This window comes from Silene latifolia, chromosome 11 (genome assembly GCF_048544455.1).
Source record: "Silene latifolia isolate original U9 population chromosome 11, ASM4854445v1, whole genome shotgun sequence".
NCBI lineage: Eukaryota > Viridiplantae > Streptophyta > Magnoliopsida > Caryophyllales > Caryophyllaceae > Silene > Silene latifolia.
The window spans coordinates 163,661,908-163,686,299 of record NC_133536.1 but is presented as its reverse complement, the minus strand read 5'-3'; the positions used below and the strand labels follow the sequence as shown (position 1 = coordinate 163,686,299).

General features: G+C 40.0%; 2 long non-coding RNA genes across 2 annotated transcripts; both read right to left on the bottom strand.

The window, feature by feature from the left end:
• Nucleotides 1-957: 957 nt before the first annotated feature.
• LOC141612034 (uncharacterized) lies at nucleotides 958-4,066 on the bottom strand. Its single transcript, XR_012528951.1, has 4 exons — nucleotides 3,797-4,066; nucleotides 2,658-2,768; nucleotides 2,145-2,293; nucleotides 958-1,905 (listed from the first exon to the last, which is right to left on the bottom strand). It is a non-coding gene; the product is annotated as an uncharacterized LOC141612034 (long non-coding RNA).
• Nucleotides 4,067-13,618: 9,552 nt separating this feature from the next.
• On the bottom strand, nucleotides 13,619-15,599 carry LOC141615176 (uncharacterized). Its single transcript, XR_012529686.1, has 4 exons — nucleotides 15,397-15,599; nucleotides 15,110-15,235; nucleotides 14,480-14,580; nucleotides 13,619-13,877 (listed from the first exon to the last, which is right to left on the bottom strand). It is a non-coding gene; the product is annotated as an uncharacterized LOC141615176 (long non-coding RNA).
• Between the last annotated feature and the right edge of the window lie 8,793 nt (nucleotides 15,600-24,392).

Below are 24,392 nucleotides of genomic sequence, written 5' to 3'. Positions count from 1 at the left end.
CTCCTTTTGTCTTATCTATCCCACATGATATTACTTGACCCGTCACAAACTTGCGACGGATATACTCGTCACAAATGAGAATTTGTGTAAAGGCGATACCAACCCCCTACCTAAATAGCATTCCTACCACTCCACATGGGTGTTTCATACATTATTTTCCTAAAACAAGATTATAACACATGGTTCATTTGTAGCTTTGACTTCATCAGAGACTTTTGTCATGAAGGAAAATTCGATACTCATCTTATTTCACTTTACATTATCTTACAGACACAGTTACTTAACGAGAAAGGCGTAGCTCATCTGTGTACTATCAACTCCAACCAAATTGATTTTGTTCGGGCCTCTATACATCGTTCACATTCATCAACATTTCAATCATCATCTACGCATCACCATTGATCCAACTTCGAGCATCGAATTCCGTTTCCGCCTCAATTGAAAGAACCAGCAACAACATCGCCTCCATCCCAAAGCTCGCACCCCTGCACTCCTCTAATCAACACCTCCCATACAATCCTTCGACAACCGTCGAGCAGCCCAGCGTCAGAGGTAGTCTATCTGACCACCACAGCAGCACCAACATTCGACCCACCTGTAAGATCACAAATCTCCAACTACCACCATTTGAATACACCGGTGATCAAAGACGATATCCAACTCAATACCGCTACCCAAGTCCAGAAGAAAGAGATTTAAATGCAACTAGATTCTTGTTCAGGAAAAACAAAATTATGTAACATAATCACGCATGTCTTACCATTACTTGGGCTTGTCAAACTCATTTAACTCAAGCTTGAGCAGCTCCCGAAAAAAAAAATAGAACTTCCAAACAGTTTAGCAAAGTTATCACAATCCCATATAAATAAGCCAACATGAATATAAAAACAACCAAAAAATAAAATCAAATGCAACAAAACCTGAATGAACAAACGCAAGTAAACCAAATCCATACTATCATGATTCAACTCCTCCACTAACTTAATAATCAACCTCAGTTACAAGTTTACACAATAAATTAGCAAAACCACAAAATGTGATTAATCTAATTGAAAAATAACACCAAGACAACATTATGAAATTACAAGAGAAACTAAAACAAACAAACCATAACCCTCAAAATCCAAAATGAAAAGCAAGTACCAACATCAAGATGAATCATTATCCATTTATCACAAAAATCACAACTTTTGACATGAATTTCTTCCGGGTCTGATGTAAGGCGATGGTGGTGGAAATGAAACCACCGAGGCGTCTGTGTGGTTGTTGAGGCGCCAGAATTGGTGCCAAACTAAGGGCAATGGCCGCAAGTAATCTGCATCTCTACAAAACCATGAACACCCTCAGTCGTTGGTCCTTGATCAAACCCGTATCCTCTGCTAAACTTCACTTTCTGCCGCCATTTCGAACCTTGTCGTCACCACATGTAACCCTCATTTCCAATACCAACACCTTCAGGTTTCTCCACCTCAAAGCGGCGGCTGCTGCCGCTTCTGATGAAAATTCAGATGAAGAGACTTATGAAGAATATGAAGTTGAAATTGATCAGCCTTACGGATTGAGGTTTGCCAAAGGCAGAGACAGAGGTACTTATATAGATGCCATCGCCACTAGCCTATCCGCCGATAAGACCGGCAAATTTACGGAGGTACTTATTTGTTGTAGCTTGGTATCCAAGTAAGCTGTGAATGAGAGCGAACCATTTTTAGAAGATGAAATCTTTGTCACAATCACTTGATCAGGATTCGATACAAAATGTTCCCTTGTGAACTAGATATCTCCAGCAGAGTATCGCACAGTGACAGTTGCAGTGTCTAGGTCTAGCTCTCTATGGTATGTTTCTTCGTTATATGTCAAATTTGCATTATCAAAATCCAATTTTAGGTCCCCCAGAAGCTGGTAAACCTTCATAAGTAATAAGTAGTCATAAGATTAGAAAATCTCTTGTATGTTTTCTTTCAGTTCTGAATGTAATATATATACGAGTAATTCAGGGATAAAATCAATAAGTAATTCACCGAGCCCTAAAATACTCGTCTATGTTTTAGCCTTTCCCAACTTTAAATCCTAGCTCGACTGACGACTGCTGCTACTAATTAGGAGAGTCTTAATATAAAAACTGTATTGGAGAAACATATTCATACATCAGATGCCGTTCCTGGAAGTTCATTTTCCACCACAGCGGTAGCTTCCGAATAGTTGCCGTCATTGACAAGCTTTCTCACTTTTGCTAACACCTTTGGAGCATTTGGATTTGTGTAATTCCTAGGGGTTCCGGTCCAAAGCGTATCCTCTACATGGATTATCAATTTATCATACATCATTGAATCAAGCTATCAAACTATGTCAAGTATCAGCTGCTAACCTTCATTACAGCAAAGTTCAGCAAAATATTTTTATAAATCAAAGTTCCATAAAAAAACGTAATCTTATCCTCTTATTTGACCCATCTTAAGTACACTTAAGCACCACCAGTAAACACTTCAAGGATAAAAAACGTAAAGCTAGTTCTGTTAGACACTTAAAACGCCTGCTGGCAGTTAACAAATTGCCCATCTTAAGCATCACCAGTAAACACTTTAGGAATTCACAAGTTGCCCATCTTAGTAACTGCTTCTCAAAAACATACTCCGAATTCACAAGGTTGAATAACTTACCTCAATGTAGATAAAGTGCTCCGCTTGCTCTATAAGCGAACAGTAAGCTTTGTGAATACTATCTTCATTTTGACTTGTTCCAGCAGACTACTGGCTGACGCTCCTTGTAATCTAGGTATCATTGATTTTAAACTCCAATTATTTTAATGAAAAAGCAGATATGTCCAACAAATCATTTGATAATAGCACCCATTGGACAAAAAATTGTACAGCCCGAGTTTTTCAGGAAAAAAAAAGTTATGCAAGCTTGAATGAGACCTCGACATCAGCCTATCAACAACAACATCATCATATTTCATTATCCCCAGTCCCTCAAGGCAGTAACACTTCGAATGAGACCTCGACACCAGCCTATCAACAACCTTCAGTAGGTTATAGTAGAACATTGTGAGAATTCAAAGATTTTGTTATTTGGGGTGAGCTTATAAAGCTGTGAGTTGAAAACTTGCACCAAAATCGTGACATAATGTGATTTTCTCATTCGAAGTACATCATATAGAAAACTACTACGTACCATAAATCTAATAGTTAGCCTTGAGATTGATAGATACACTCCTTTAAATGTTAGATACACTCATTTAGATTGTTAGATACACATCTTTAGATTCTTTATATACACATATCCTGGCAGTTTATATATCTTTCGTTTACCTATCGATCACATCTCTCGATGTTTGATACACTCCTTTACCTTCCTAGATACACATCTTTAGATTGCTAGATACCCCCTACTACCTAAGCCCCTCATCATTTTCAATCAACCTTGGCCAAAATGTCAATTTAATAGTCAACTTCTTCCATAATTTTCAGTATTAACCCGATTCACCATTTCATCCACCAAAAATGTGAGCTTCAAATAATGGTAAATCAGCTACCACACAGAATATCATAATGCGTGTTAAACACAAATAATGTCACGATAAGCAAAATCATCTAAGTGCTGCCATTGTTCAAGTATTTCAAATGCTATTAGAGTGTACATTTCAACTAACACACAACATTTCTAACTAACTGCTTTCACTTAATTTACTAAAGACTAATTATATTTTTTTTTATTAAAAGTGATATTTTTTTTCGAAAATCAATTGAAATGCGAGATCTACAATAAACGAAGTAAGATTTCAGAAAACTAATAGTACCGTCGAAGAAATCTGAAAATTTAGAGCCGCAAACTCCATGGAAGTCGTCGGAAAATCCATAACTTGGTTGTTGGCCATAAGAGCTACAAAAGAAGAGCGTTGGCTTGGTATGCGTGGCCGGCGAAGGATAGCACCATCTCCAGTGGTCTTTCTGGAAGCAACGGCGGATGATGGTGGTGGTGATTGGTGGTAGTGGTGGTGGATGAAGGAGATGGAAATTTAGGTGGGATGTGTGATATAAAGGATAAGGGTAAGGAAGTCAGACCGATGGATTTGTTTTGCTTTTATTAAATTAGTTCGTATGGTTCGCACCGTACTTTAGTTCGCACTGACCCGACCCATATATATATATATATATATATATATATATATATATATATATATATATATATATATATATATATATAAACTAGAAAACTATAATAACTACGAGAAACATAAAAACATACGAAGAAGATAGATCCAAGGAGTAGGACCGATCTAAGCACGAAAGATGATGAAGGGAGGAGGAAAGAGGCGCGGCACGAAACCCTAGGGAGGGTGGAGGCACACGGCACAAGGGAGAGAAGAGAGGAGAGAATTTGGTATAGTTTTTTGAGAAAAGAAAAGCAGGGGTTTGGTTTCCCTTCTTATTTATAGAAAAGCTAATGGGTTTATTTCAAACTTAGGCCCAAAACTTACCCATCCACACCAAGAATCACGTGAGACCCAAGGAAAGAGCGGGTCTTCACCGTTTTCGAACCCAACGGGCTAAAAAGACAAGAGACGGATATTTTCCAGGAAAATAAAATATGAAATATGGGAAAATAAAATTAAAGAATTATTTTACGGAAATTACGGGTGTTACAATCCAACCCCCTAAAAAGAAGTTTCGTCCTCGAAACTTGATAAGAGAACTACCTCACTCGAAAAGTTGCGGATGCTTCTCTCGCATAGACGCTTCAGTTTCCCAAGTCTCTTGCTCGAACTTCTGAATCCTCCACAGAACCCGAACCAAAGGTACAACCTTATTCCTTAACCTCTGCTCCTGACGTTCCAAAATGCGAACAGGACGTTCCTCATAAGTCAGGTTAAGCTCAACCTCGATAACATCAACCTGTAGAACATGAGAAGGATCAATGCGATAACGACCCAACTGCGATACATGGAACACATTGTGAACCTTCGACAGATTTGGAGGTAAAGCCAACCTATAGGCTACCTCGCCAACTCTCTCGAGCACCTCATAAGGTCTAATGTACTTAGGACTAAGCTTGCCCTTAAGCCCAAATCTCTTGACACCTTTCATCGACGAAACCTTAAGAAAAACCCTTATCGCCCACCTCAAACTCAATCGGCCTATGCCGCAAGTCTGCATACGTCTTCTGTCGATCCTGGGCTGCCTTAAGCTTCTCGCGGATCAACCTTATTTTCTCAATCGATTCTTGAACCAACTCTGGACCAAGAATGACAACCTCACTAGTATCGTTCCAACATAGAGGACTACGACACTTCCTTCCATAAAGTTCCTTAAACGGAGCCATCTGAATACTAGCTTGGTATCTGTTATTGTAGTAGAACTCCACAAGCGGTAAACTCTTCTCCCAACTAACTTGAAACTTCAAAGCACAAGCTCGCAACATATCCTCAAGCGTCTGAATCGTACGTTCAGTCTGACCATCAGTTGCAGCATGAAAAGCCGTACTCATCTTAAGCTCACTGCCCAAAGCCAACTGCAGCTTCTTCCAAAACTGAGAACAAAACCTCGGATCACGGTGAGATGATATCTCACGCTGATAGGAATTCGCTAGTTCCTCGAGACTCCAAGTCTCTTTCATTGGAATAAAATGCGCAACTTTAGTTAAACGATCAACCACGACCCAAATCGCATTCATTCCTCTCGGTGACCTCAACAAACCCATGACGAAGTCCATCGAAATTGAATCCCATTTCCAGGTGGGAATATCCAAAGGTTGCAGTAGACCACCAGGTCTATGATGCTCAAACTTGACCTTCTGACAAACTAATCAACGGCTCACAAACTCAGCGATCTCTTTCTTCATACCTGGCCACTAAAACCGTAGCTTCATATCTTTATACATCTTATCACCACCAGGATGAGCCGAAAATGGATTACTATGAGCCTCTTTGAGAATCTTTTATTTTAAGACCTTACACCTAGGTACACACTAGCGACCTTGGAATCGCAGACCATCATCAGGTCCAACGTCGAAGTCTTTGGCGCGTCCTTCGCTTATAGCGACTCGAACTCCTTCTAAGAATTCATCCTCTCTTTGCTTAACTCGGATCACATGAAGGATCTCGGGTTCAACAACCATCGCACTTAAATCTAAAGTACCAGGAAGAAATATCTCAAGGCTCATCTTCTGGAACTCTCGACTCAAGTCATCAGGTAACACCATCACAGATCTCAACGCAAGACACACCTTCCGACTCAAAGCATCAACAACTACGTTTGCCTTACCCTCATGATACTGCAGCTCAACCTTGTAGTCGTTAAGCAGCTCCAACCAACGTCTCCGCCTCATGTTAAGATCTCTCTGAGTGAAGATATACTTCAATCTCTTATGATCCATATAAATGTTGCAAAAGACCCCATAAAGGTAGTGTCACCACAGCTTAAGTGCAAACACCACTGCTGCTAACTCACGATCGTGAGTCGGATAGTTCGTTTTGTGAACTTTTAACTGACGGGAAGCATAAGCCACAACTTTACCCTTCTGCATCAAGACACAACCCAACCTAAACTTTGACGCATCGCAGAAAACGTCGAACTCAACGCCCTCTTCTGGTAGAGTCAACAGATGAGCGGTTGTAATACTACATACTTTTAGAATAGATAATTATTTTATTAAAACGTTTTATTAGAATTAGTCGATGGTCGTTGATATATTAATAGGATAATGCTCAGTTAGTATAGCTATGACGCAAGTATAATAATAATAACAATGATTATAATATATTAAAATAATAATAATAATAATTATAATAGGATTTTACTATATATTTATTATTTATAGTATCATAATGACTAGTAGATATTTAACCATATAAAACCCAAACTTTCCATATACTACCTTAACCTAAACTACGACTACTACTTCCGTCAATATATAAACAAAAGAAAGAGAACAAATATTAGAGGGCGGCGAGAGCGAGAGCGGGAGCGGGAACGGAAACAAGAGGAGTCTTCATCCTTATCGTTGCCACCGAGTCTTCACCTTATCTATCGTCTTCACTCTCTTATAACCAACCAAGGTAATTCGTTTCCGTAGAAATACACTAATGGTTAGGGGTCGTTTATGTTAGGAATTATTAATACGATCATAGTATTTTGGTTGTTGGCTTTCGTTTGATAATATAGCAAGGTTTCATCTAGTTGTTTGACCCTTTTTTTTTGGTATGTTCGTGTTTGTTATTGAGTCGGGACGGACGATTTTTAGGATGGTCGACTAAACGATTGTTGTTGGTGTGTTTAAGGGAAAATTTTATTGTGTTTTAGGTTTGTTTATAGGTGTGGGTATGGGTGGTGTCCGAGGGCTGGCTGAGATGGTCTCTGTTTTGACTACGGTTCGGTGGAGGTTTGATGGACCATGTGTCTTGGGTAGTTCGAATTAGCGCACGAGGTTGAGGAAGCAAGTCGGGTTGGTGTTAGGGACAATAGCAATGGTATTTTCCGACTGATTCGTTGCCATTGCGCGCGGTGACGTCTTTCTTGTACCTTCTGTTTCAAGTTGTGGGATTGGCGCCTTGGGCTGTTTAAGACATGGACATGGGTAGTCGGGGATGAGCGTGAATCTTGGAGCTGTGGTGGTGTATGGTGAGGGTGAAGGAAGCTGGTGTGATGGTGGGTTCGATGACGACCTTTAGCTTGGCGGGTGGAAGTAGTTCGTAATGATCATATGGTCATCATGTGGAGATGGTAGTATAATTGTATGCTTTTGATATTATTTTAATTATAAAGGGGGTTGAGTAATTACTTAAGTAAGTCTAATCAAACGGGTTATTATAATTAGCTAATGAAATAGAAGTATTGGTTAGCTTTAATTAATAATATACTAGTAATGAAATAATTAATTTGTTAGTTAATAATTAGTGTATGTTATTATAATTGTAGATTTCGGCGTTGTAAAAGATGACTATTAACTTGGTCTGTGCGCGCGGATATGCGAAAAGGTAGGAATTACCTACTCAACTCGTATTTTATTATGTGAATCTATATTGAATTGTGATGGATGACGAGGTTAATGTTAATATTATGAATGAGTATTGGAGACGGAGTATATGTGTATGCTAAGTTGTTGACGGAGCCGTATAACTGGATTGTTATTGTTCATGGTTGTTGGTTACATGTGGTGTGGTGCGATGGTTGTTCAGTTGAGCATAACACGGAGTGTGTTACTGCCAGTTGTGCATAACAAGTGATTGTTACTGCCAATTGTGCATAGCGAGCAATCGTTACTGCCAGATTAGCATAGTAAGTAATTACTACTGCCAGAGATAGTTGTGCATAGTAAGTAATTACTACTGCTAGGTGAGCATGGTACGCAAGGACTACTGCCAGTTGAACATAGCACGGTGTTAAGGGGGTTGTGCTACTGCCAGTGACATAAGTGAGTAGTATGGATGATGTGATGGGAATTTGAAGGATGTGTATTTTGGTTGAATTATTATTGTTGTTTGGTTATTCCTACTCAACCTCGCGGTTCACTGTGTATTCGTGAACACCTGCGGTGAACCATTTTATGGGGAGCAGATTTGACAGGTACTAAAGATTAGCTGACTTGGGAGCTATGGGATGCGTGAGGACTTGACCAGTCTACCTAGAAGTCTAGACCACATAAATTATGAGATCACTTTATTGATTTCCGCTGCGAGTTGTAATTATTTTATATTAAGTTTTAGTTTGTAAATTTGTAACAAACATGTAATCGCTAAAGTTTTAATTAAAGCACATTGGTTTGTTATTCTTTGTTATTCACTATCTCGGGAAACCGAGATGGTAACAGTTCTATTTATTTGGGAATGTCTAGCTAAAGGCTCCCGAATAAATGGGGGTGTTACAGCGGTAGTCAACCTCTTCTTCAATTCCTGGAAAGCAACTTCGCAAGCCTCAGTCCAAATGAACTTGGATTCCTTCTTCATTAACTGAGTCATCGGTCTTGCGATTTTAGAGAAGTCATGCACAAACCGATGATAGTACCCAGCTAGTCCAAGGAAACTCCGAACCTCATTCACATTCCTTGGACTCTCCCACTCGACCACAACTCGAATCTTCGACGGATCAACCATAACTCCATTGCCATATATCACGTGACCTAAGAAGGTAACTTCCTTTAACCAAAACTCACACTTTGAGAACTTGGCATACCACTTCTGCTTAAGCAGAGTCTCCAAGATAACACGAAGATGACTCTCGTGCTCAACTTCATCTCTCGAGTAAATCAGTATGTCGTCTATGAACACCACGACACACTTATCCAAATACTCGCTGAAAGTGCGGTTCATCTGATCCATGAAAATAGCAGGTGCATTCGTCAAACCAAACTGCATCACTACGAACTCATAGTGGCCATACCTTGAACGAAAAGCAGTCTTAGGAATGTCCTATTTCCTAACTGGAATCTGATGGTAACCTGACCTCAGATCGATCTTAGAGAACACACTCACACCATGGATCTGATCAAACAAATCCTCGATCCTTGGCAAAGGATACTTATTCTTGATAGTAACCTTATTCAGCTCACGATAGTCAATGCACAACCGCAAACTACCATCCTTCTTCTTGACGAACAAAACAGGAGCACCCCACGGCGAAGAACTTGGTTGGATAAAACCCTTATTGATCATCTCCTCAAGTTTCTTCTTGAGTTCTTGTAACTCAGCTGGTGCCATATGATATGGAGCTTTGGAAATGGGACCAGTTCCAGGCAACAACTCAATCGAGAACTCTACATCTTGCTCAGGAGGAATACCATGTAGATCCTTAGGAAAGACATCGGGAAACTCTTTAACCACAAGGATATCCTCTAACTTAGGCTCAACTGAAACATCTTCAACACTGCACAGATAGATCTGATGACCCTTTCTACCCATGTTAACCATTTTCAAAGCAGAAACCCATTTAACCGTAGGTGTGACTCTAACACCCGGGTAAGAAACTCTCGAACCTGTAGGACTCTTAAGCACGATCTTCTGATCATAACACAGGAACCTAGCGTCATAGCGAGATAACTAGTCCATGCCCAATATCACATCAAACTCTCCTAGTTTGAATTGGACAAGGTCCGCAGGAAGGATCACCCCTACAATACTGACAGGTACGACCTTGAACAGAACGGAGCAAGAAACGATCTCACCCATATGAAGGGATATAGAGGTATGAATGGATGATGAGGAAGTGAGTCCATCTCGGATGGAAAAGGATTCAGATACGAAAGACATCGACGCACCCGTATAAAAAAGAACAAAAGCAGATAAAGAGTGAACGAGAAAGATACCCGTAACCACATCTGGATTAGCATCAGCCTCATCACGACTCATAACGAACACTCGACCAGTGTTCAGAGCATCAACCTTCGGTGCTTTCGTCTTTGGTTTCTGGGGATAATCAACAGACTTTTGTCCCGGAGCCTTGCAAGTGAAGCAAGTGATCGGATCTCCAGTAGTACAATAATTACCTAGGTGGTAAGCCTTTCTAAACTTGCAATTGAAGCAAACCATATCCTTCTTAGCTTGACCTTGATCATGCGGAGTGTACGGACGAACCTCATACTTTGGTTTCTACTGGGAAGTACTAGGAGAAACATAAGGCCTCTTCACGAACTTACTCTTTGCACTCTCCTCAGCCTCGGTAGCAAGAACTGAATCATAGATACTAAGAGCACGATCATAAGCCTTCTAGAAAGAAGTCGAAGGAATACCAGACATAGCAGTCTGGACCTTAGGAGCCAGATTCTTCTCATAACGACGAGTCCTCGAAACCTCGTCCATAGCAACAGAAGTAACGAAACGTGACAGCTTCACGAACTTGTTGGTGTACTCCTCAACGGTCATGGAACCTTGCTGTAGACGAAGGAACTCCTGCTCCTTCTGCCAGCGCATCTCCTCAGAGCCTCAGAGAAAATAGCCCAACCATAACGTGGCTGAACTTCCAGACCAGCTCTAGCAAGAGCCCACCAGTTGTCGGCCTCGTCCTTCAGATAATAGGTGGCGATATCCACTTTCTAATCCTCAGGACATCCGGTAGCAAGGTACAACTTCTCGATCTCTCGAATCCAAGCCTCCAAAGCAGAAGGATCATTCGCACCATCGTAGGTAGGAGGACGGTGACGAGCAAAGCGATCAAACACAGTCGGTTGCGGATGGTGGTTGTCGTTGTTGTTGTTGTTGTTGTTGCTGTTGTTGTTATTGTTGTTGTTGTTGTTGTTGTTGTTGTTGTTGTTGTTGTTGTTGTTGTTGTTGTTGTTGTTGTTGTTGTTGTTGTTGTTGTTGTTGTTGTTGTTGTTGTTGTTGTTGTTGTTGTTGTTGTTGTTGTTGTTGTTGTTGTTGTTGTTGTTGTTGTTGTTGTTGTTGTTATTGTTGTTGTTGTGGTGGTGGTGGTGGTGATTAGTGAAACCTTCGGCCAAAGATGCCAATGTGGCCTCAAGTCTCTTGATGCGGTCAGCATCGGTCTCACCATTCGCGTTACGCACCATCTGCTAGAACGAAATCTCGTTATAAGTGGTAGAACCTAAGTATCAGTACAAACTACTACTCATAAACTCTACAAACATAAGAAAACCAACAAAACCTATTGGTTTCTACCCCATTTACTCTCACTCATTAACTAGGTCATTTATTTTAGTCATCAACTAAGTGAGAGTTCGGAGCGTGTTCGCTCTGTTACCAACTGTAACAACCCGGATTATAAAACAAAGGAAAAACTTATATAAAATAAATATCAGAGTACGATACTGATAAAAAGGGTTAAGGTGGCGGAAACACCTGACCAAATCCGGTTGCTACTAAATCCAAAAACAAACTAATACATTATTCATAGGTTCTCAAAATATAAAAGCAAACTCCTAATTTATTATTAAGCTCTCTTCGCACATTCCCCAAGCAAGCATCAATCGGCCAGCAACATCTGAATGACCTGAGAATGGGGGTCGACAATCACTCGGGAGTAACTAGATGCTCTCCCAGTCATGTTTACAACAATTGAATATAACCAACAATCAATAACAATTGAAATGCATAAACATTAAACATGTGAGATCATCTATTCTCATGAAAATCAAACTCAAACTTACTACTCATGACATTCATAACACTAGATGGATGAGACTATAACTTAGACCATATGCAACCACTAGACCATGGACACTGATGTGACCAATATTTTAGCATATTTAGTTCCCGAATTAGCCTCGTTCCTATGCTTTTTAGTGCATAATTGGGTCATTTACTATCTTTAGTCTTTCGTTTTGCATATTCTTTGAGGTATTGTTTCCTTGGTAGGAGAGGAGTGCAAACCTTGCATTTTCATGGCAAAATGGAGCTAAATTGATCGAATCTAATGACCAAGCATCAAAGTGAAGACAAGACTAGAAGGCCTATGTAAATAATGTAGTAGATGGGCAATGATGAGAAGATCCTTGCATCCCCAACAAAATCCTTGAGGATTGTTTGAAGAAGAAAAGAAGAAATAAAGAAGAAGCCTACTGAGCCACAATCCGCTCGTCACAGACTCAGGATGCTCGTCCCAGCCCTCCAGAATCCGAGCGTCCCACCACCTAATCCGCTCGTCCTGGACCTCCACAATCCGCTCGTCCTGACCATCTGGCCGTTCGGATTCCTTCACAGTGCAAATTGTCCTCTCCCTCAGTCCACTCGGGATGCGCATATTCCTTGAAGACTAGCGAAGCGGAGATGAGCATCTCCTACGAGAGGAGCACTTCCTCAACTTTTCTTAAGGGTCTTAATCGTCATTTAAGCCCTTAGTAACCCTAATTTATGTACCTAATCATTAGTATAAATACCCCTTTGTACTAATTAGATTAGAATGTCCTTCGTATGCAATCTTAATCTCATTCTAATCTTGTAATCAACTTTTAATTAAGCATTAATACAAATATCATTTCCTTAATTTCTCTATTGTTCATCATTTATTTTGGGTAATTGAAGATTATTTGGGTATTATTGGGAGATTGACAACTTTCCATCAATCATCAAGTACTTCTATTATTCTTTGCTTATTATTTTGGAATCATCATTAGGTATAATTCTCTTAACCCTTGTTTTAATTATTGTTTATCATTTCCATTCATTCATCATGTTTTGCTTTGTTAATATGATTGACAACCTTGTTAGCATGTTAAACTTGATAATGATTGAGTAGTTTCCTTAGCTAGGGTTAATGCACTAGTAGAAAAAGTCTCATTGACATCGGTTATTTTACCCCATTTACATCGCTTTTGTGGCGATGTTTCTGGGGGCGACGCATATAGTATTTTTGACAATAACATCGGTTGTAAAACCGATGTTAATGTATATAATTTACATCGGTTTCTTTCTAGAACCGATGTTAATAGCCTGTAATTTACATCGGTTTTAATGCAGAACCGATGTATATATCACCTTATTTACATCATTTATTGACTAAAACCGATGTAAATATCACCTTATTTACATCATTTATTGACTGAAACCAATGTAAATAGGTATATTTTTAAATAAAAAAAATACATTTGAGGCATTTTTTTATGGGAAAAACACCTCAAATAAGAGTTGCAATCAATTAAAAAAAATTACATTTATTTCCAAAGCCAATAATTTATAAATAAATACTCCAAAATTATAAATATACACTCGTTTTTAACAAAAAATATTCTTAGATCTACACATAAGTAGATACCTGTAGAATACTCCCGACTAAATAATGATAGTAAGATACAAATGTAATAAGAAAACTAACATATTACTATATTAGCATAATACTCCACTTTTTTTTCCGTATATTTAAGCTCCTTCTAACTAGCAACATTGCGTCGGGTTTTCAGCTTAGAAAGGCTCACAGCGGAAAGGCTCACAACAGTATCTGCGCACAACAACATACTGTCAAGTTCAGCAGACCCGTGTCCCGAATCCAAGTAAAATAGATCGTCTCTAGATTACCAAACATATCCATGGTACTCTGAGAGTCTCTGATAGCCGGTTAAACATAAAAATATGCAACTATAACAGACCTCTATTGTTGTACATTCAGATTAAAAATTCTGATATTTAACTTTATAGTTTGGAATTTGGATCATGACAGCACATGTGAAACTAGTCATTAGTTATACAACTATGTACGACATCTTTAAGTTGGTGCGAAATGATTTGAAAATTGCCTTAGAGGACGGTATAAGACCAATCTACTGGCAAGAGTTTCAACTTTCAATTAAAAACTAATTAAATAGATAATATATGACCATATGACAAACTTGATACCATGTAGTGATAGTAGACATTTTTAGTTGAGTATATTTTGAGTTTTGACTTAAATATGTTGTCATCATCATTAAATATCAAGTTATGAAAATAAAATTGTAGGTGTAATCTCGTTACAGGAAGTCTCACACTATAGGACTATTTCAAAGGAAGGTGGCTGACAAAAGGTTTACCAATGAATATGTAAAAACTTTACATGGAACAAACCTGATCCTTGTCGACCAAGACAGCTAGGACACCTTCAGTGAAGTCGTTTCTATGTGAAGTCACAAAGCAATTCCATATTCGAGTTTCATCACTCCACTTAGCTAAAGAACGAGCAATCAAGTAATCAGTAGTAAATATAGAAAACCAATAATAAAATGCAGGGTATAAACTCTAACAAACTATGTAACTCGGACTTAATTAGAGATAGCTAACGTCGAGGAAAACTATAAAAAAACGCTACTAAAACGTGGACAGACGTAAGAGATATGGGCCTCCAATTGTCGTACTCGATTATTTTATTATAAATTCTTTTATTTTTGTCTTATAATGAAGGTGCAAGTCTAAATTGTCGAGTACCACCGTCGGTGTAGGTTAGAGCTGCAAGAAGCTATGAAACTCAGACTCGATTAAGGTATCATGCGTATCAGACACGAAGCGTGTTATTCAGACTCGAATAGGGCTATCAACCACGTGTGCATGTCCAAGTGCCGAAGTCCGTTATTTAATGATAAATTCTCTTTATTTATCTTAAAAAGAAGTGTTCAATTCATATCGGATTCTAGAGCGTCACTGCTACCACGGGTATAGAAGTAATGCGAAGGGTTGAACTAACATAGACAAAATACAAACTTTGGACATATCAGAACATTACTCCTGCAGCCTGAAGCCACTTAGCAAAATACTTGTGTGTTAAGCAGAGGGAGAATAGAGCTCCTCTAGCTAGCGCTTCCGATGTCTCTTTGGCCCATCCCGCCACTACAGGTATAAAACCCACAATAATGAAAGCATAGATAAAAATGTTAACCTATAAGATTATATTCTTGATTCTGCAAAAGCATAATTTTTTGTAGTTTCTGAGTTATTAACGAAGGTAGTTGACTACCTGATTACAAGAAAATACACTAAAGTAAGCATACCCATGACATCAGAGTTCCCTTCCTGCCTTTCAACTCCTCAACTATCGCACCAACTGACTTGTTTGCTTCAAAGGTAGAAGCAATGTGAGGCAGAAAGGCCCTGTTCTTTTGGACTTAAAGTCACTTAATTTCAGTTCACTTCAGATCATATAAGTTCAGTTAAGTTCAGTTCAGATCCTATAAGTTCAGTTCAGTTCAGATTCAATAAGTTCAGATCCTATAAGTTCAGTTCAGTTCAGATCCTATAACTCACAATATAGTAGACCTCGGAAGGCTACTAGAGAAGGAAGGCATGAAGTGGACTCTATTACTCAATTGGGTGCTCAACTTAGGGCTCATATTGATACCATTAATTTGAAGTTTGAGAAGGCTATGGCTAAACTTGAAGAAGCCTCCAAATCACCTAAGCAACATGTTAATGCCATGGTGGCATCTTCATCAATTCCAAGTGGAATATGTGAGAATTGTGGAACTTTGGGACATGACCAAAGTGAATGTAGGGGAACAAGTGAGCAAGTGAATGCTTTTTAAGCATACAAGAGTAGTACCCCTTATTCCAACTATTACAATGAAAACACCAAATTCCATCCAAATCTCTCATACAAAAGCCAAAATGTTCAAAACCCTCAACCAACATACACCCCACCTCCAATGAGAAACCAAAATCAAAGACCCTTTTACAACCAAACCAAGGTTTCCAAAATCAAACTCCATACACTCAATCAAATGACCAAGATTTTGATGTTCAAAAAGCAGTCCTCCAAATGCAAAAGAACCAACAAGAGTTTTTCACTCAAATGCAAAAAGATAGCCAAACAAAAGACATCACCATTAACAACACACTAGCTCACACAAAGATGTTGGAGACCCAAATGTCTCAATTAGCATCTTCAAGTTCACAAAGACAAAAGGGGCAATTACCACCTCAAGGTAATCCCCCAAGACAAGAATCGGTGAGTGTCATCCATTTGAGGAGTGGTACAAGGTATGAAGGGCCGAAGAAGCCCGTTGATGAAGATGTTGTGAATGCTAGTGACAAGGAAAGAGTTGTTGAAAACTCTAAAGAAGAAGAACCCACCATTGAAGAAGTTTCAAAGAAGGATGAAGAGAAGGCCAAAGAAAAGGAGCCTATTGTGATTAGACTTCCATTCCCGAGTCGTCAAGCTAAGCCTAAGTTTGATGACCAACTTGGAAAATTCATGGAGATTGTGAAGAATTTAGAAGTCTCAATTCCATTTACGGAATTAATCAATCATGTTCCGGCCTATGCAAAGTGTTTTAGCAGGATTTTCCCTGGAAGGATCCGGCTTGATTATTGAGTAATTATGGTATCTAGTTCAATAAGTTCAGAATAATAATAGGAGTAAATAACAAGGAAGAATTAAGCATAAAAAATATCGTTTGTATTACTTTGATAGGCTGAGTACAAACTCGTGTATATAACTGAATATTCAGGAAAGAGTAAGAGATAAATTGTAAATTATTGATGAATGATGAATATCCTTTACAATTGTTAGATTATGGTATTTATAGTTCTACAAATGCTAACGTTACATTCAACCTCAACGTTCCCCTTGATTGTTGGAGTTGTTAGCTGGAAAATAGGGCACATTCCCTATTAACACGGTTGACTCGTTCTTCTTTAACAAACCGTCCTTCCTTTCCTCTTGCACGTTCAAATTTACTAAGATTATGTGCTCCTTGTAGTTGGACTTGGTCTTCCATGAGAGTAGGGCGTGGTTATTTGTTCGTATAACTGTATTTCTTGTTTATCAATTTAATCCAGCCTGCTTGAGTGTCCTGCCAGGCTATTCTGCACTTACCATCAGGCTTTTCTTCTAGGGTTTAGTAGCTTGCTTATCTTGTGGTACTCTTCATCTGCCAAATAATAGTTAGATTTGTCAGGTCCCTGGTTGCCTCAATCAGCCTAGTAAGGTCAAACCGAGTTAGAGTCAGACCAGGCTAAATTGGGCCAAACAATTGCCCCTTGACATTTTACCCCTGCTGGATCAGGCCAGGGGTGAGATGTCAATTTTACCGGGTTAAATACTAAAAGGAATTATAATTACTCAATGACTCTTAGACTCCTAGTGACCGTTAATCACTGCAACGGCTAACTGCATGATGTCATGCTGAAAGTTTTGTGTTTTCTGTAGGGATTGGACGCTGGGTTGGTTACTGCTTGTCAGCTCAGGGATGCCCAGGCTAGGATTTCTGGCTTGGAGGAAAAATTAGATAAAGTTAACCGTGAGCTGCACACATCCAGGGGTAATGAGGTAGTACTTCAATCTTAGCTGGGGTCAGCTGGAGAGGCATCCATGGCTGCTTTGGTTTGTGAGGTGGCTGCAAAAAACGCTGAGAAAGTTGTCAGGCAAGAGTTGGAGGCTGCAAGGGAAGAGCTGAAGACTGTCAAGGAAGAGTTGGCTGCCGAGAAGCAGACAATGCAGGATCAGCTGAGGAAAAATGAAGACCTTGGTGCTGAAAAGGAGCTAGTGGAGGCGCGACTTACTGATGTTGCTCAGTACTTCTTTGGGAAAGGCCGGGTTGATGCTATGAGGGATCCGGAATCTGACCGGGCTAATTGGGATCCGGATCGGGATGAGACAGCTCTGGACACTCAGTATCCTGACTTGGCTAATATGGGCCAAGAAGAAGAACTGGATTCTCCTCCTTCCAAGGAGAAATCTGGTGATCAAGAAATGGTGGATGGTTGTGAGTCGGTTACTGGTTTGAAGCCTGCTTAGATTTGGGTTTTTGCTATTTGTTTTGGCCCATCCAGGAGGGGTGTTCCTGGAATGAATAATTATTAAGTATGTGGTAGGGCTGGAGTTTTTTGAGTGATTATTTTGTTTTGGAATAAATATTTGTTCTTTTAGTGGTTTCTTTTTGTGTTTTGATGAAGTATACTTGTAGTGTCGGATGTGTACTGGATCTGGCCAGTTATTCGACTGGATCGGGCCAGTCTTTTTTTTTGTGCTGGATCTGGCCAGTTCTTTTTTTGTCATGGGTGGGGTTATTTCCTGTCTGGAGGGCTTATGTCCCCTGCCTGTCTGGAGGGTTTATGACCCATCTATGTCACACAAGCCAGGAAAAGTTTTTCCAGGTTTGAGCTTAATATTTTAAGGCCTGTTTTTGCAACTAAAATGTTGGATATCAGTTGGATATCAGTGGGGTGGCCCCCAATCTTTAAAATTTGTTTTAAGTAAAGTACAGTATGTAAAACAAATATTGAAGATTCTACTCGGTAAAGGGAAATACGAGACTATTGACATGTACTTGGGCACATAATGGAAGAAATTATATAAGGCATTTATTCATATAATGGCAAATATCATACATTTTGTTTCATATCAGGTCAGGCAGGAAATGGTAAGATGAAGATTATACCTGGACTGGGGGATATATTTTATATGTGAAATAGTTTTAAGTGTGCGATATTCCAAGCTCTTGGGATCATTTCGCCGTCCAGGGTTTGTAGTCTATAAGCTCCCTGGTCGACTATTGAGTCAATCAGGTAGGGACCTTCCCAGGTTGGGGCCAATTTGCCAGCATTCTTCTCTTTTGTGTTTTGAAAAACTTTTCTGAGAACAAGGTCTCCTACCCTGAATACTCTAGCTTTGACAGTCTTGTTGTAGCTTTTTGCAACTCTTTTTGATATCTTCGCCATTCTAATCTTTGTTCTCGTCTCTTAGCTCTTGTCAAGTCCAGGTTATCCTCCATTAGAGGTATATTGCTCGTTATTGTATTCAGCCATCATCGGGTGATGGAATGTCGACCTCTTTGGGATTCGCTTCACATCCATAGACTAAGGAGTAGGGGTTTGGCATGTGGATGTTTTAGGCGTGGTTCGTCGGCCCTAGAGGACAAGGGGAGCTCTTCAGCCCATCTACCTTTCCTTCTTTCTAGCTTCTTCTTTATGCAGCTGATTATTACTTTGTTACTAGATTCTGCCTGGCCGTTAGCTTTTGGATATCCTGGTGTAGAGGTCACCAGGTTGATGTTCCATTGAGCACAGAAAGCTGCTGTTCTTTTTCCCACGAATTGCGTACCATTGTCGCATACTATTTCAGAAGGGATGCCATATCTACATATGATGTTGCGTTTGATGAATGCTATGACGTCCTTTTCTTTGACTTGCCTGTATGAATCAGCTTCTATCCACTTGGAGAAGTAGTCAGTCATTGCTAGCATAAAAAGTTTTTGCCCGGGTGCTTGAGGTAGTTTCCCTACTATATCCATGCCCCACTTCATAAATGGCCAGGATGCGGATATGGAATGTAGTTCCTCAGATGGCTGGTGGATATATGGTCCATGAATCTGGCAAGCTTCGCATTTAGAGCTGAATTCCAGGCAATCGGCCCTCAAAGTGGGCCAATAATAACCTGTTCTTAGTACCTTGCTTGCCAGGCTCCTTCCGCCTTTATAATTTCCACAGTATCCTCCATGGATTTCTGATAGTATCTGTTCAGCTTCTTGTGGTTCCAGGCATCTGAGGTATGGTCCTGCCTGCGATTTCTTAAAAAGGACGTTGTTAATAATAGTATATGAAGCAGCTTTGATTTTGAGTGCCCTAGCATCTTGCTTATTCAGGGGGAGGATTCCTTGTTGTAGCCAATCATAGTAAGGTTTTGTCCATGAATTGGCAACATATATTGGGAAACTTTCATCTTGTTTATTTATTGCAGGTTCTAATAAATGTACGATGGGTATTTTGTCAAAGTTAGGGGGACTGAAGTTGGATCCTAGGCCGGCTAGGGCATCGGCCTGGGTATTCAAGTCCCTAGGAATTTGATCAATATTAAAATTGCGGAATTTTGATTTTAAATTTTGGACAACTTCCAAATAAAGAATCATTTTTGAGTCTTTTGCAGTATATATCCCATTTACTTGGTTTGAAATAAGGAGGGAATCAGTACATACCTTTAGATTTTGTACACCAAGGTCAATACATACCTTTAATCCGGCTATTAGGGCTTCATATTCTGCCTCATTGTTGGTGGCTTCAAATGCACAGCTTATAGCTTGTACTATCTTATCCCCCTGTGGCGATTTTAGTACTACCCCTAGGCCTGTGCCCCTCATGTTGGCTGCACCATCGACAAATAGGGTCCATTTTAGGTCTGTTTGGTCATTGATCAATCTATTTACTTCTTTTATTAGGTCGGGTTCTAGGGCAGGACTAAAATCAGCCACAAAGTCTGCTAGTGCTTGTGACTTAATTGTTGTCCTTGGTTCAAATGTTATGTTGTATGTGCTTAGCTGGACTGACCATTTGCACAATCGTCCGGACAATTCTGGATTCCTAAGTACAGACTTGATAGAAAAATTGGGTCTGACTATTATAGGGTGGCTTTTAAAGTATGGTCTTAATTTTGTGCAACTCATAATTCAAGCTAAAACGTATTTTTCAAGTAGGCCATACCTGATCTCTGCATCCAGTAGACTTTTACTTACGTAATAGACAGGGTGTTGTTGTCCGTCCACTTCTTTGACCAGGACTGCACTGACAGCAATTTCCGTGACTGATAGGTATACTGTCAGGGGTTCGTCTTTGACTGGTTTTGTCAACAAGGGAGGAGAGGATAGATATGTTTTCAAATCTTCAAAGGCAGCTTGATGATCAGGGGTCCATTGAAAGTCTTTGTTTTTCCTTAGCAGGTTATAGAATGATTTGCACCTTTCTAACGATCTTGAAATGAACCTGTTCAGGGCTGCTATTCTTCCTGTCAGCTTTTGTATGTCTTTGACTGTCTTTGGTGGTTCTAGCTGCAGGATGGCTTTGATCTGTTTAGGGCTGGCTTCGATTCCTCTTTTTGTCACCATATAGCCCAAGAATTTGCCTGCTGACACTCCAAAATGGCATTTCTGTGGATTGAGCTTCATATTGAATTTCTCCAGTATTTGGAAGGCTACTTCCAGGTCTTTGATGTGGTCTTCTGCCTTTTTTTGACTTGATTACCATATCGTCTATGTAGACTTCCATGGTATCTCCTATTTGATCTTTGAACATCATGTTGACTAATCTTTGATAGGTTTCACCTGCATTTTTTAATCCAAAGGGCATAGCAAAGATAACAAAGATATTCCTCTTTCAAAGTGATGAAGGCTGTACTTTCCTGATCTGCGGGGTACATCTTTATTTGGTTGAATCTACTGGAGGCATCCATGAATGTTAACATCTCGTGGCCTGCAGTGGCATCCACCATTGCATCGATATGTGGCAGGGGAAATGGATCTTTGGGACAGGCCTTGTTTAGGTCGGTGTAGTCTACACAGACTCTCCATTTGCCGTTTTTCTTTTGGATGACCACTACATTTGCAAGCCAGTCGGGGTACATTACTTCCCTAATCATTCCCATGTCCAATAGCTTGTCAACGTCTTGGTTGATGATTTCATGCCTCTCAGCAGCAAATTTTCTTCTTTTTTGCTGTACATGCTTAAAGGATTTGTCAATATTTCACTTATGGGTTATAATATCAGCATCTATACCAGTTATATCAAAATGTGACCAAGCAAAACAAGACATTTTAGTTTTGAGAAAGCTGACAGATTGGGTCTGACCGAGTCAGTGCATCGACCCTACAAGTACCTTCTGTCGGGAATTCGGGTCCGAATGACCTCTCCTTTCCATCTCGTGATCGCGCAATATATTCTTTCTGAGGTGACTTTAATTGCTATGCGAGGGACTTACCTAACTTTGAAGGTTTCAAAGCCTGGGTGTAGCATTCCTGAGCTGTCCTTTGTTCTCCCCTGATGGTGGTTATTCCCCATTCGGTTGGTATTTTCACACATTGATGGTATGTTGACAGGATTGCTTTGACGTTGTGGATCCATGGTCTGCCCAGGATTACGTTATACGAGGATAGGCAATCCATTACCCCGAATCTTTCATAGGAAGCCACACCTTCCACATAGGTTGGCAGGCTAATTTCTCCCAGGGTATTCTTTGTTTCTCCGTTGAATCCAACCAGGACACTGGATTTTTTGATGATTTTTTCTTCATCTATCTTCATAGCTTTGAGGACGTCAAGCATCACCAAGTTGATTAAACTGCCCGTGTCTATCAGGATTCTTGATACCTTAGCTGTGCCGATTTGCATGGTGATCACCAAGCTGTCATGGTGTAGATCTGATATTCCCTGCAAGTCTGAGTCATCAAAAGTAACAGCAGGTAATGACTTAGATCTAAGAGGGGGTTGAAGTTTGGACTCTTTGGATATTCTCTTGGCAGCTGAGCTGGTTAAGCCACAGATTTCTGATCCTCCATTTATGAACTTGACTTCATAGATGGGGGGAGGAGGAGGAGGATCTCTGCTGTTCCCTAAATCTCTCTTGTTCTGTCCTTTATCTTTGTTCTTTGGCTGCTGGATTAAGTTTTTCAGATAGCCTTTTTAGGAGGTATGCCACTTGTTTCCTGAGTTAGATGCATTCTTCTGTGGTGTGCCCGATGTCCTAGTGGAAGTCACACCATCTCGTTGGATCTTTCCTGGGGTTGTCGGATTTTTTGGGCCATCTGACCGTGTCTCCCAAGCTTTCCAGGCGTTTGATTAACCCTGCAGTACTTATAGAGAAGTTATATTCAGGAATAGTTGGTAGGTTAGAAAGGTTACCTTTATGTTCTTGTGCCATGTTGACTTCACATCGTTCAGGTCTGGAATAGGGTGCTGATCTAGGATTGCCTCCCTTCTGGTAGGAGCTTTTCCTGTTAGTGTGTCCATAGCCTTGCTTTCCTCCGGACGAGTTTGTTCTGAAGTTGAGATCTTCTTCCAATCTGACATGTTCTAAGGCGATGGATTGAACAGTGGCAAAGGTTGGGCGGGCTTTTTGGTTAAGTCTCGCATAGATGTCACTTTGTCAGCAGGACTCCTTGCTGAAGGCTTCTACCATTGTCTCTTCGTCACACCCGGTAATGGCTACCTTCTCTTTGACAAATCTTGCCAGGAATTCTTTGAGAGATTCTTCAGGAAGTTGTTTTACCCGAACAGTTTCGGGTCTCTTGGCCATGTCTCTCGCTACTTGCGAATTGTTGATTGAAGGCATTGACCGATTCTGCAAAATTCTTGATACTTCCATTTGGGAGATTGATGAACCATTGTAATCTTTGCTCGATCGGGGTTGTACCAAAGCCTTTACACATGCAGACCTACCTGAGTTCACTGGGTATTGAGGCGGCTAACATCTTCTTTTTGAATATGGCCACGTGATTTTGTGAATCAGAGGTTCCATCATAAGTTCTCATGGATAAGACGGTAAATTTCTTGGGGAGATCAATCTTTGCAATTTCATCTGCAAAGGGTGAATCGAAGTGCATCAACTTCTACTTGACCACAGTGGTCCGGCACCGGTATATTTTCTATTTTGTTGTGGAGTTTTTGAATTTCCTGAAGCATAGCCATCATTATTGCTGCTACAGTTTTGTTTGTTTCATCATTAGGAATGATTTGGGTGCCGGATGAGGTATCCTTCTCCGGAGTTCCGAAATTGGAAAAGTCAATGTTTTTGATAATGGATGAGAATGGGGTTCCTGGTTCAAATCTGGTCTAGGAGCCTGAAGCCTGATTTTCCAATTTTTTCTCGAGTTAGACTCGATTCCTTGATCTCATCGATTTCAAACTTTCTGCTTGGGCTGCCTTTTCTTGAATTGTCTCCTGTTCTTTGATTTTAGATAAGGCAGCCGCCAATTGTTGTTCTGCGGTGAGTTCTACCATTTTTGTATGTGAATATTAAATGAAGAATGGCAAAAGGAATTTTTTGATTAACGAACTAGATGCCCCACGGTGGGCGCCAACTGTTTTAGCAGGATTTTCCCTGGAAGGATCCGGCTTGATTATTGAGTAATTAGGGTATCTAGTTCAATAAGTTCAGAATAATAATAGGAGTAAATAACAAGGAAGAATTAAGTATAAAAAATATCGTTTGTATTACTTTGATAGGCTGAGTACAAACTCGTGTATATAACTGAATATTTAGGAAAGAGTAAGAGATAAATTGTAAA